At 40.3% G+C, this 14,043-nt stretch overlaps 2 long non-coding RNA genes across 3 annotated transcripts; one reads left to right on the top strand and one right to left on the bottom strand.

The window, feature by feature from the left end:
- The first annotated feature begins 5,127 nt into the window (after positions 1-5,127).
- Positions 5,128-7,258, top strand: LOC139435955 (uncharacterized). Its single transcript, XR_011645162.1, has 3 exons — positions 5,128-5,584; positions 5,826-5,865; positions 6,381-7,258. It is a non-coding gene; the product is annotated as an uncharacterized lncRNA (long non-coding RNA).
- A 268-nt stretch (positions 7,259-7,526) lies between these two features.
- Positions 7,527-11,193, bottom strand: LOC139435949 (uncharacterized). 2 transcript variants are annotated; one of them, XR_011645155.1, is made up of 3 exons: positions 10,727-11,193; positions 9,814-9,935; positions 7,527-8,979 (listed from the first exon to the last, which is right to left on the bottom strand). It is a non-coding gene; the product is annotated as an uncharacterized lncRNA (long non-coding RNA). The 2 variants fall into 2 exon arrangements; XR_011645156.1 differs by lacking the exon at positions 10,727-11,193 and having other exon boundaries at positions 7,527-8,564; positions 8,900-8,979; positions 9,814-10,642.
- Positions 11,194-14,043: the final 2,850 nt, after the last annotated feature.

The following is a 14,043-nucleotide window of genomic DNA, read 5'->3' as shown; positions in this document are numbered from 1 at the left end:
CCGCCTTACATTTTCCGCCACAGATTTGGGGAAATTGGTCCGTGCGCAAAGCATTGTGGGGATTTGAAGGACGCGAAGTCTACCCATGTGCAGCCTCGAAATTACCCCCAAACCAAGGACGCGGCCTCGGTGGAATTCCAAGTATGCTGGAGATTAGAACAGTCCTTCGGCGGCACTCGATGACGTAGTATCCTTGAAATATTGGCTTGGAAGCCAGTTTCCTCGCGATTGAGAAACGGCCCCTGTCTTTCGCCAACCTGCACATTCCTCTTTAAATGTAGCTTGCAGGTTGACGCCGACACTACTAGAGGCTAAACTTCTTGCGTACGTAAACGTGATGCTGTTAATATGCGGAGTGTAGAAGTCGTTTCCGTTTAAGACCTTCAAAGTAAAGTTCTCATTAAATACATGTTATGCAATTAATGAGATTAATGAGATTGCCACTTTTATTTAGAACACATCAGTTAAAAAATCTAATCAATGTCCAATGCATTTGATCAATATATTTGATGAACATCACATAGATCTCGTTAGCATCTTATTTTAGTTGCTAAATGACTTTGAAGTAGACTATAAGAAAAGCATGACTTGAGGCCTGTACTACGAAGCTGGTTCAACCTAACCTGGATATGTTTGAGTTAGCCGGTTGGCCTAATCCAAAACATACGCGCTCTCGCTAAACGGTACTACGACGCGGGTTATCAAGCCAGCGGTGTCCTATCTAGTTAGGTGCGCGTTCACATGAAAGGGGTGGTATTTGGAGCATTCGACCAATCACAAACATGGAGAAGCATACTGACAGCGCAGCGTCATACTTCCTGAATGAAAAGTCAACTATAATATTAGACATATGAAGAAGTTAAACTTTAAACATCCATGACTTAAACACTTTATCCAGGATAAAAGCCACATAGTTGCACCTGCAAGGTGAATACAGCTGTTAAAAGAAAAAGTGTTTGAATGCGTACATTAACAGGTTTATGATATCACTGCCCCGTCTAAAACACGATCTGACTTTAATTACATTTGACTCGAGTGTTTCGTCAACTTCATGTGTTGCTTAAAATAATACTTCTGCATACAGTATGTGACACTGTGAGTGTTGCACGGCCAGATACGGCTCAGCTGACTCAGATAAGGAAATATATGATGGGGGGCGATATATATCCAGTCTCCGATTGTGTTACGTTATTATGAGAGTGCTCTCATACTTATATACATAAATTGTATATATTTATATAAATATATTTGTGTGTGTGTGTCCGCATCTGTAGCCTGTTATTGTCTCATTATACTGCACTCTCAATGAATTCAAAGTAAATATATAAGTCGTCATGAACACATCTGTCCATCATACAGAGTGCTGCTGTGCCTCCTGTCATCATTAATGGACGTCTCTTTAAAATGACCGCTCAGAGGAGAGGAGTTCTCATTTCTCTAACCGCCTGCTGCTTCCCCTCCTCTCTCCTCGGTTCCCCTCCTCAGTCCTCCGCTCGCATCTCCTGTGGGCGGGACTAAGTCTCGAGGAGGGGAGTCGAGGAGGGGAAATTTGAGTATTGAGAAACCTCTCTTGTGTGCCCAGGCTTTACAGGAGCAACACTGCAGCCAGATCTCCTTGGACCTGGAGTAGCTCTCCAGGCACACAATGCAGTATTGGGCCTCATCTTCATCCAACACGTTCTCACTCCCATCCCGTCACATATTGACGGACGGTCAGGGCCCCTCCCCGTCACTCTAGTACTTCCCTTGGAAGTCAGGCTTCTACGGGCAGGGCGTCCCATAGACCTTCATTGCGGACAGCGGACCCCTTGACCGTCAGGCTTCTACGGGCAGGGCATCCCATAGACCTTCATTGCGGACAGCGGACCCCTTGACCGTCAGGCTTCTACGGGCAGGGCATCCCATAGACCTTCATAGACCACGTGATCAACAACAATGGCTGACCTTCGTGTTATTCTCGGTGGAAAATGCCTATTTTAAGGTTCATTTGGCCATTAAAATGCGTTTTGATGTCATTTTATGCCATTAATATGAGTTTTTATTTCTGATTATTTGTGCAGTACATGTACATGATGTTTAGTTTGCTAGTTATGACGAAGATTACTTCATGAATGTGTACACATTCATGGTTGCTAAGGTGGTTGCTATGGACGCTGCAACAGCTCCCAGACCACGTGATCAACAACAATGGCCGACCTTCGTGTTATTCTCGGTGGAAAATGCCTATTTTAAGGTTCATTCAGAAATAAAAGCAAGGATAATTGTGTGCTATTGGTGAGTAAATAACAATGTGTTATTTTGAAAAGAATAACAAATTAGAAGGAAAAATAGATTTAAAAAATACAGATTTCAGTATCCTGAGGCTCTGAGCCCCATTTATTTTCCTCACAGACGGCAACACTAAAGGTCTAAAATTAAGACCTAAATGAATATTTGGGATGTTCTTGCCTTTAGATTCTCCCAATAAGTCCAAGTACAGAGGGTGACTTTGCTCTGAAAAAACACATTTCCACCAAAAAAACGTTAGCAACCATGAATGTGTCCACATTCATGAAGTAATCTTCGTCATAACTAGCAAACTAAACATCATGTACTGCACAAATAATCAGAAATAAAAACTCATATTACTCGCATAAAATGACATCAAAACGCATTGTAATGGCCAAATGAACCTTAAAATAGGCATTTTCCACCGAGAATAACACGAAGGTCGGCCATTGTTTTTGATCACGTGGTCTGGGAGCTGTTGCAGCGTTCATAGCAACCACCTTAGCAACCATGAATGTGTACAAATTCATGAAGTAATCTTCGTCATAACTAGCAAACTAAACATCATGTACATCTACTGCACAAATAATCAGAAATAACAACTCATATTAATCGCATAAAATGACATCAAACCGCATTTTAATGTCCAAATGAACCTTAAAATAGGCATTTTCCACCGAGAATAACACGAAGGTCGGCCATTGTTGTTGATCACGTGGTCTATGAAGGTCTATGGGACGCCCTGCCCGTAGAAGCCTGACTTCCAAGGGGTACCCTGTACGTAATAGAGTGACGAGGAGGGGCCCTGACCAGAGGCGGCGCTAGGGGGTGGCTACTTGGGCTCAAGCCCCGGGTGTTTTCTGAAAAGCCCCGGATATTTCACTTAAAAAAAAAAAAAAAAAAAACGTCTCGGGAGTAATGTGCAATACCGGAGTCCACCAGAGAGGCAGCCACTGCGGGACATTAGCCTGCGTACTGCGTAGCCTGCCCTGAAGAAGAAGTGATCCTTCCTAGTGCCTGATGAGTTTTAAGCTAATAGCCTCTACAGTTATGGATATTAGAAAGGTATTGTCATCGAAGCAGGCGCCACAAGCTGCAGCAGCAGCAGTATCAGCAGCTGACAACAATGTCATCACCAGCAGTGAAGAAATGGATGATGTTTCAGGTTTGTTAATCTAATGGTGATATCTGCACTCTGGCTGACTGAGTAAGAAGTGAAAAAGAGTGATGTAACGTGTAGCTAGTAAACATGGAGTAACCACACTAAGTATACCGGCTCTCCTTTCAGTACACATAATAACAGAACTGACAGGCAACCCTCTGAATCAGACTCCGATTGGCTGTGACTGCATCCACTCAGAGTGTCCGATTCAGAAACGTGACTCTTACACTCTTTACGTCACAAACAAAGATGGTGGATGAGAATAGATCTATAAAACGATAAGCAATGCGCCAGAATCAAGGTGAGACTATCCGCATCCTTTAAAACTCTACGCACATTTGTTTCACCTTAATAAGTAAACGACTATTTGAGTGAGTTAAGGCATTAGTTTGCTTCATTAAAGGGTGTTAATGAGTGTTCTCCAGTGCCTTTTGTCCGCTTTAAGGTATTATTAAGGTAGGGTTAATGTTGCTCTCAAAGAGCACCAGATTGATGCTTTCAACTTCAATATTTAAAAAAAAAAAAATCTTCCCCGGGGAGCATGCCCCCGGACCCCCCGAGAGGAGGCGACGACCCCCCTAAAGGATGTTCGGTCCACCCCCCACTTATAAAAAATAGCACTGTACCCCTGCACGCCCCCCCCCCCAACCCAACGACTCCTGGGCTAAGCCCCGGATCTCCTACAATCCTAAATCCGCCACTGGCCCTGACCGTCCGTCAATATGTGACGGGATGGGAGTGAGAACGTGTTGCTTCATCAGATGAGTCCTGCATCTTCTCCTTCTTGTTGTTTTTTTGTTTTGTTGCAGAAATTGATTTTTGTCTTCGCTTTAGACTTTTTTGCGTTAGATCTTTTTTTCTCAGCCTCGAGTAGATTTTTGAAAAATATTTCACTTGTCTGTTCACTATAGGCCTCAATATATTTGATCACTTACTTTTATTTTGTTCTGTATAGATAGCCTATTCTACCTTAATTATATAGACCTACCTCCTTTGAGCTGAGACCATAATATAAATCAGCTGCCTCCATCAGGTAGTCTCTCAAAAGCATCTCCTGCTCTGTTGAGAACACCTTCTTTGGTGTCCAGTAGCCTACTCTTGGGGGTGTTTGTGATCCCTGACTCTCCAACCTCAGCCTCTTTTCATGGAACCGGTACAGGGTGACATGGCATATATCCAGGGACTTTGCCACTTCCCTGAATGATTTGCCCTTCTCAACTTCATTTGAGGCCCTCTGCAGCAGAGCAAGTGGCACTCCCCTGCCTGTCTTCCTCTTCTGACATTTGGCATACTGTAAACACACACACACACACTTTAGGCCTACTGTATTTTATTCTGTTTATTTTTACAGGGACAATGCACACCAATCAATCAACAATACAACTGTATGCTTGAATGAGCAATTGATCATTCATGCAAATGAGCCATCATTGTAAATGTGCCATGTTACAACCGTCCCGTTACAACCATCCCAGGACCACCAGTCTTGCTTTCACCCCCTGTGAACCTGCCTGATTGCTAGCTTGACCCATATTTAGCTAGTTATATTTGTAGCTTACAAAACAGTTATTCTAATAATACTAGTTTGGATTCCGAGACATTTTAACTCAAGACAGTATCCAAAAAATACATCATATAATTGTAGTTTATATTTTACCTCAGAAACACACTTTTGCTGATATCTTACGCGAGAAATTCAAACGTGGCTCCTTTTTTTCTCAGCGATCTTACCATCTAACTGCGCATGTGCAGAGTGAGTGTCATCACTCTAGCTTGTTTGTGATTGGAGATATTGAAAGTGTTACAACCATAGACTGTATATATAAATGGACGTAGGGTCCGTGACGTCACCCATAGGATTCTGCAGAGTTGCCGTGAAGCCCTTAGTAGGCGGAGTCGGCCACTAACGGCTCGACAGTGACGTCAGAGTCTAACTCCCGCCTTCTCCCGCCTGCTCCAAATAAGGGCAAAGAGGCGGTGCTGAGGCGGAGCCGAGGCGGGACAGGGCGGGACCTGCTGCCACCGAGCGTGACATTCCAGACCTAGCTCAGGCTAAGAAGCTAAGCTAACATGTTCTATTAAGTATTAAGCTAACAACCTATGCTAACAACCCAGCTTGCGGTCACTGCTCCTCGTTCCCGGCATATTCTGAAGGTAAGATACCCTGTAACTTTACAAAACTTGTCCTTTTGATTTAAAGGTTCTTGAACCTACACTATACAATTGTTTTTTAAGTGCTTCACCGTTTTTCTAATATAAATGTCATTTGTAACTAAACTTTGTAAACTAGCAGAGATATGGCCAGTGTTGCGTGAATTAAATGTGATTAATTAAATATGACTGTAGAAAAAGAAAGGTGCTTTTATATTGATTAAAACATTTTTATTTATTTCAGAATTAAGAAAAAAGAAGATCCACGCCAAACTGCACAACCTGTAAGTTGATGGTCCTGGCTTACTTTACAGGACTTCAGATGGTTGACATTACACACAAACATACTATACATATAATGCTCTCCCTGAGGTTTCTCCCATTTTTCCCTTTAAACTGGGTTTTCTTTGGAAGTTTTTCCTTGTACGATGTGAGGGTCTAAGGACAGAGGGTGTCGTATTGTCATACTGATATTCTGTACACACTGTGAAGACCACTGAGACAAATGTAACATTTGTGATATTGGGCTATATAAATAAACATTGATTGATTGATTGATATAATACATGTATGCACAATTGTAGATAAACAGCACACAGTATATAAATATATATATATATAAACTGTGTGCTGTTAATCTGTTTTTTGTGGTTTTGCTCTCTTGTTACTTTTAACCATACAGGTGTGATTTCATAGTTATTTTGTATGTTATTGTCAAAGGAACAAAATGAGCAACCCTTTATTTGATGTTCCTCATGATCTGAAGCATTTGTTACTCTCATTTATTTTCCTCCCATAGTGACTGTATGGATAATCGGGAGCTATGTCCGGCGTGGAGCCCAGAGAGCTACAGAGACCATCAGCAGCAACCTTGGCCTCGACCTGAGGGTGTGCTGGTTCGGTTGGGGTGAACTGCGCTGGAGAGGTGTCCTCCCTTTCTTTTCCTACTCCCCGCTAGGAAGAGCAGTCCCGGATGTCCTCCTCATCCACTGTGGCGGCAATGACTTGGGGGATGTGCCCAGTGTTCAGTTGCTGAACCAGATGAAGGAGGACCTGGACCAGCTTCACCATCGGCACCCTGGCTTGAAGATCATGCTCTCCCAGAGGCGCCGGTGGAGGGCTGGTGCAAATCCTGTCAAAATTGACAAGGCCCGGAAGTTTGTTAACAGTGTTATGGCTACTTTTGTTCATAGCCTAAATGGTGCCATTGTTGACCACTCCAACATTAGACATGACAGTCCTGGGCTGTTTTTGCGAGATGGAGTTCATTTCACCCCTTGGAGAAATTATATTTTTTTTAAGTCACCAGCCAATTGCCTGAAAGACCACCTCCAAAGACTGTGAACTGCTAAAATGTCAGTATCACTGTCTTTGGATTTGGCCTTTAGAGTATGTATTCTAAGGCCCTTGCTAAGCCCAGACTGTCATGGCTAATGTTGAGTTAGATATTACATCTGTAGCCATAACACTGTTGACATGGCTGCTCTTCCTCTTCCCCACATCCCACCCCCCCCCTCTTACCCCCATTGGACTCTGCAGCTCTCCAGGCCCATGCTGGGCATGGCTGTCTGTCAAACCTTTTATTTTGTATTTGTTATGATGTTTTTTGTTATTTGATTTGTTAAAATAATTATGTATTTATGTAAATATTGAAAATAAATTACATTCATATTTTCACTTCTTTTGTCTACTGCTTACTGAAAATGTTAGCTATCACATCCAAATGGGACTATCAAATGAAAGGATAAGCTTACCATACAATACAGAAAACATTACAAATTAAGGCTCAAATCTTTTCCCAAGCCGGAGCAGTCTGAAAAGAGTCCCAAGTTTAAAAACACAAATCTTGACAATGAATACTACGCTGTCATTTATCATGACAATGCCCACAACAGGAAGGTCTCCCCTAATCCCATGTATATAAGCATACCATAGAATGTAATTATGAAGTGAAATACCCACAATCCCTACAGGGTCGTAACGTCACAGAAGATAATACCTTTTAGAGAGTTTTGTTCAGTATGCAGATAAATATTTGTTTTACAATAGAAACATTTTTCTCCATAAATGTTCCCACATGTTGTGAGCATCAACTTTAAATCTTTTGTCAACAAATAAAAAAACATCTTAATTTCCTTTAGGACAACATTTTGTTTATAACACCACTACATTAACAATAAGCATAGGCAAATGATAACTGTCAACATTTAAGATTGTGCTTTTACTCTTTATTTAATCAGATCTATTTACATTGAAAATGTGATAAAGCCACATTGAAAGTTACATCTTGCATTTTATGAAAAGTAAAGGTTTCGAATCATTTTATGACTTAAGTACACGAGAAAATAAATTAAAGATGTGCAACAACTGTATCAGTAATTAAAATGATATAACTTATGTACAGGGTTGGGAGGGCTACTTGCCAAAAACACAACCAGTAACTTCATGTGAGTATCAAGATATAAAAGTAATGTAACGTGATAACTTTATTTTTGTTTTGGATTACCTCAATATCAAATGCAATGCAAATAAACACAGGAGAGAAGAAATATTAATATGATTTTTTTACTTAAAATGTATAATATAATACCATAAAGCAGATTCAGGCAGTAGGTGTATAGATTCACAATTAGTATTAGTATTAGCCTACAGAACAGTACCGCTTCCAGAGAAGAGATACAATTTGATCATTTTACATATATATGCTCTTTTTAGGTTTTGAATAAGATTGTAATCCTGAGTTTCCCTATTATTAAAAAAAGTAAAACTAATCCGATTACATCTTTTCCTATGTAACTAAGGATTACACTTTCATTTTTCTCAATACGATCTTGATTCGTGTTAGATGTAATCCATTACTATCAAAGCCAATACAAGTCATAACTTTTGGAAAATTGTCTTAAGTTATAAGTGATGCCTTCAATCTCTTTCACGTGGAGAAGACATCCCATTGGCCGAGGCGTTGCAACTTCCCTCAAGCGTCCTACATGAAAGAAAGATCACATGTTAGAAATGTGTGCACAAACTATTCAGTACTTGGTTTAAAGCCCAAGTGTGAGAGTGAACAGAGGCGGAGTCTGTTTGTTGGCTGCTGCTACCCAAACCAACATCCTCCTCACAAGCATTGACTGTTGGAATGTCATTACGCTCCACATGTGGAACAACCAAGGCTTCTTCAGGTGTGCCTTGTATCATAATGATATTGCTCTGATCAGCAGCAAGACTGTTTTCACCACTACCATGGTCGACATCTGCAACCTCCTCATTACTATTAACAGTCGAACTAGGAGTGTCACTTACCTCGTCATTGCTACTCACCTGCTTCTCCTTCCAGGCTGTTGTTCTTTGGTGAAATAGAAAATGGTGGGCACTGCAGTGTTTTTCAGGCATCTCCTTCCCTAATAAAAATAATAAACAAAAACACATAAAATAACTTTTTGAGGTCTGTAGATATTCAACTTTCTTTTGAATAATGTTGTTTTAAATGTAAGAGTGCATTATAAAAGACAATAGAGGGCCAACATGTTAACTATGCAGTTAATCTATTCAACAATTACGTGTTTCCAAGATTCAGATTCAAAGGATTTATGTCATATGCACATAGGCTACAGTGTAGGAATGGCAATGCAAATCATCTGTCCCGAGCTCCTCCAACAATGCAACATAGTTATATAAGACATAAAACAATAAAATAAATTCTAAATTAAATTAAGAATAATAAATTAGTGCAGGCAGAAATCTATATACACGTAAATATAATAAGACATATGCAAGAACAGAATGTAGAGATACATATTGTATAGTAAAATTAACTTAAATCATTTTTTTTTTTTACAGTGATAGCTGTTAAGATAAATAAGTTATAAGATGACAACAGATGAATGAATGTTGCTATTAAAATAATGTAAAAAAAGGTAATATAATTCATCTGTTTTTAACATAGAGTATGTGGGGGGAAATGGCAATTCTCTATCTATGATAAAGAGTCTTTGCATAAATTGAAGAGAAATGTGATGGTTTGCAAAAAAATCGATTTCTATGTTTCTTTACTTAACTGGCAAAATCTTAATTTGGCCTTTAATCAAAAGAACATTACTCATCACGGATGTGCAAGCTGTGCCATAACAATTATTTAGCATTGTATGATGTATAACATGTATTTAATTAGTAACAACAATTTACACTCACAAATGGAACCAAGTTATTTTTTTATTTTTAAAAAGGATCTGTACCCATGAGTCCGTGCTGAAGGGATGACTCTCAAAGTGTTCACTGCACAGGCGAGAAGAAACGTTGGGGGTCCATGTATTCCTCCGGATGTTCAGCACCCACTGGTCCAGCCTGTCTGGATCACCTAAAGGAAACCGTTATTCAAAAATACAGGAAAACCGACCCAAAGACAACAGGAGGGTTAATGCCATATTCACTTAATAACGCATGAACAACTTTTACAAATATTTCTATATAGTCTGTGTTGGTAAATGTAATCTAGGTTGCACATTTCCTGCTGAAATACATGCATGGGCCTACCAAGTTACTGCGTGGCACTTTGGTTTTGATAAAACAGTGTAGTTCCACTATATAAACGTTACATTCATAATCAAACGAGACAATATGCAAGATAAATAGCTATTTGTTGTTATTCTTAATGCTTGTCATTCACACGTTAAGAAAATAAAATAAGTACCGATACATAGCAGAACAATTGTGGCGATGTTCAGCTTAATAAGACTTGTTCAACATCATTTCTTTAGCTAATACTATAGCAGGCTGCAGGCGAACCAAGTCCGCGTTTCGCTGCATTCCTTGATCTCCAGTTATAACGCCGGGCTCCGCCGCTGGCCGAAGCTAACGGAGCCGCAAAGGGCTAGCTACGGCTCCGGTTAGCTTCGGTTATCCCACCACTGGGATAATTGGGTCCCCTTTTAACATTTGCTCCCGTTTAGCATTATGGGCGTCATAGCCATAGACTATAAAAGTCTTACCCAAGGCTGAATCATAAACTAAACTGTATATATATATATACACACACGTATAAAGGGTTACATCCTTAGCTGGCTAATAAGCTACATAACAAGCTAAGCTAACAAGCACACACACACCTGCTAACGGGGTTAACATGTATAATATTATCATTTTACTCACCGAAAAAAGCTGAGAGTAGACTTCTTGGAAGTTCTGTTAGTACATTCAAGCGCACAGCACGACATCTTAATTGTCTGGTATATCACCACGAACACGGCTAAAGCTAAAGGGTCAAGTACAGTACTATGACTAACTAACGTTGTAGCCTCTATGGTTGTAGCCTAGCAGAGTGGACAAGTTGCTGTTAGCTGACAGTGAGGCATGTACGTGTCCATCAACGTGACCACGCCCTAATTAATGCAAAAACTTTAAGACCTAATATAAATAAAAGGGTCGCGTTAGAAAACAATTCACTCACAGATCCATAATCATGAAGGTGGAATCTAACTGTATCGATAATAAAACGTATGGAGCCAGGGAGAAAAACATGTTTTTTTCCGCTGTAAAGTTGGGCATTTTAACATGGGGGTCTATGGAAATTGCTCCTTTCTGCAGCCATCGCCTATCGGCCAATATATGAACTGCAGTGTGTGGCACTTCTGTATTGGCTTCCCGGCTCTTCCCCAGAGTTTGCCGCTTGGTTACAACCAGCGCCATATAGATAGAAGAGTTACGACACCGGAAGTCCAAAAACGGTTATCGTCACGTGGTTCATGTAGAAGATGATCGTTCCCCGGAAGTTCATGGCGGGCAATGTGAATGCATTGATAACAGGAGATAGAACTACGATTTTTGTTAATTATTAGTGAATAAAGGTTTTGATTTGCAATATTTATACAACAAATTGATGTGTATGTATTTACATCAATATGTTTTAAAAAATAAAATCGAATTTGCTAATATTAAGTGATAATATTAGGATTAGTGTGAACAACTAGTTTACATGTTACTAACAGTGCCTTGTTAAAGAGCCTGTTGCTGTTTATTTATAGCTTTGAATTCTTTCAAACCAATATTATCTTCTTAAACTTGTATGGTAGTCAGGAGCATCACTTTCTAATGTTTATTGATACATTTAGAGGGAGGGGATCTAAAGTAATGCTTTAAAATTCAGATTGGATTCATTTCTACCATTTTCTTAAATTCATGGTAGTTTCAGTAATCCCCTGGTAATTGAGGACACAAGTTATCTACATGACTAATGTCATCTTTATGGCTTTCAGAAAGGACAGGTGACTATCAAAGGACTAGCAGCAGCAGCAGGACTAGCAGCATATGATGATAATGATGATGTTAAATGTGTTGTTTTAGGAACATCCATTACAAATACATGGAATTCAATAAACATTGAATAGCATATCATGCAGTTTGTCGGTGCCTTTTCCTCCGTGTTGTCCATGGTTTGCTGTGCTGCCTGAGGATGCTCAAATCGCTCAGAGAAAGGAGTACGAATGTACGGCTTCCCCACTGACACAGAGCGGAGGAAAACATGGCTGGCTCAAGTCAGCAGGAGCAATTTCACGACCAACAGCAACAAAATATGTGATGTAATTATATACAAACACTGCATTTGCACTTTTTCACAAAACGAAAACCACACCATTGGGAAAGCTTAATGTTTTGTTTAATACAAAAAAACAGGGAAAGGCTTGAAAAACACAGAGTTGAGACTCAGGGTGCAGGGTGAGGGTCTCAGTGCAGGTATTCAGGCTCCATTGAATCCCCCTCTGGTTCTTGTGCTGAAAGAGGGAGCAACAGACAGGAGAAAGGGTTATACACACAGCACACCTATTGGATGGGAAATGCCTTGGGGAGATAAGGTGTTTACTTATATAAAACAGTAGTATTAAACGTACTTTGTGTTTTCACTCTCACTTAAGTGCCTCTCCCTTTGCCATCAATCCAAAATCAGCTGAGCTGCAACATTATACAGACAGGTAATAATCAACAGAATCACAAGGACACAATATGGCTCTGCTAAAAACACTCACTCTTACACGCACCACAGTTATATGTATCTAATATTTAACTCCCTCCACCCCCGCATACAATCCCGTTTAGAAGCCCCTCTTCTCTAATTCAACATGTTGGACGAAATGACATTAAGAGAACGGAATTTACAATTAAAAGGCTGTTCAACGTGTGTTGCTAACTTGCTTCGGTATGCTAGCTTAATCTGTTATCTGTAAACGTTCCTTAAATCTACTAATTTAGGGATAATCCACTGACATCCTTTAATACACATGTTCATTTGAATCAGATGTACTGATAATATCCGCAATATAAATCTTTAAACTTCTTCTTACCTTTAAAAGTCCGTCACGAACGGTGTATTATGCTGCAACTCCACAGCTCTGCCAGCCTTGGCGCTAACTTCCGGGGAACGATTGAGAGGCTCCACGATCCGCCATTGCTGTAAAAAAGTGGTCCATTGGAGTGAACGGAGATGTCGTAACTCTTCTATTAAATAGCTCTGGTTACAACCATACAGTCTACAACCGACCCGTGATACAACCATAGACTGTATAACAACCGGTTACAACTGTCCCTGGTCTCCCCTACTATCAGGGCCTAGGTATAAAAGTCACGGCTCGCCACTGCGACCTAATATATAAATTGTTTAGAAACATTAGCTAAATTATTTATTTATTTGACATCACTTGTTGTGCTTGTTACTGTCCCCTGGAAACATATGTGTCGTCTATGCACATTTTTCCATAATAGACCTCATGTTTCAACGATTGCAAGTTCCATGCTTTATTTTGAAGGCTTAACACGCACTTCCTGTACACTTGCAGCTCTCTCCTGCTGGCTTGTTGTGGGCTCCGTCTCGGCGGAGACTTTTCCTGCCAATCTGTCCAATCATAGTTTACTGACAGAGTGGAAGTTGTTCTCCACGTCGTCCTCATACAAAACTGTGTCAGTTCAAAGCTGTTACGTGGAGATTCAGCGAAAAAGTCGACAACGTTAGTGAAGTTTCTGTGAGTTACGACGAAGCGATACAAACTAAAGTAATATCCCCCTGCGGTTGAAGGTGACCAGAGCGATACGGTATGGGAAATTAACATTTATACTTGATATCTTTGTGCTGGGCTATGGGTGTCAGACACTTCTGTATTCCTATATGACAACACTGACTACCTCTGCTACTCACTGTCATATTTCTAGCATGCCACGCAGGCAGCTAACTTCTCCAAAGAAAGAAAAACCTCGCCTACAACTGAGAAGTGGCCTTAACAGTATGATACTTTGACATTCTTCACATTTTCACCTGGATTTCCACTTTTAAACACCCAAAATGATGAAGATTAGGAGATATTTAAGGGGGAGTGGGAGGGTACTTGCATTTGTGTTCATTGCCTCTATTATTTGGCTAATGCTTGACATGGCTGTACTTCGCTTGTCAATGAACGATGTGAACAGTCAGCTGCTGAAGG

The sequence above is a fragment of the Pseudochaenichthys georgianus genome, chromosome 21, assembly GCF_902827115.2.
Source record: "Pseudochaenichthys georgianus chromosome 21, fPseGeo1.2, whole genome shotgun sequence".
NCBI lineage: Eukaryota > Metazoa > Chordata > Actinopteri > Perciformes > Channichthyidae > Pseudochaenichthys > Pseudochaenichthys georgianus.
The sequence above is the reverse complement of the archived record's forward strand: the minus strand, read 5'-3'. Positions and strand labels throughout refer to the sequence as shown.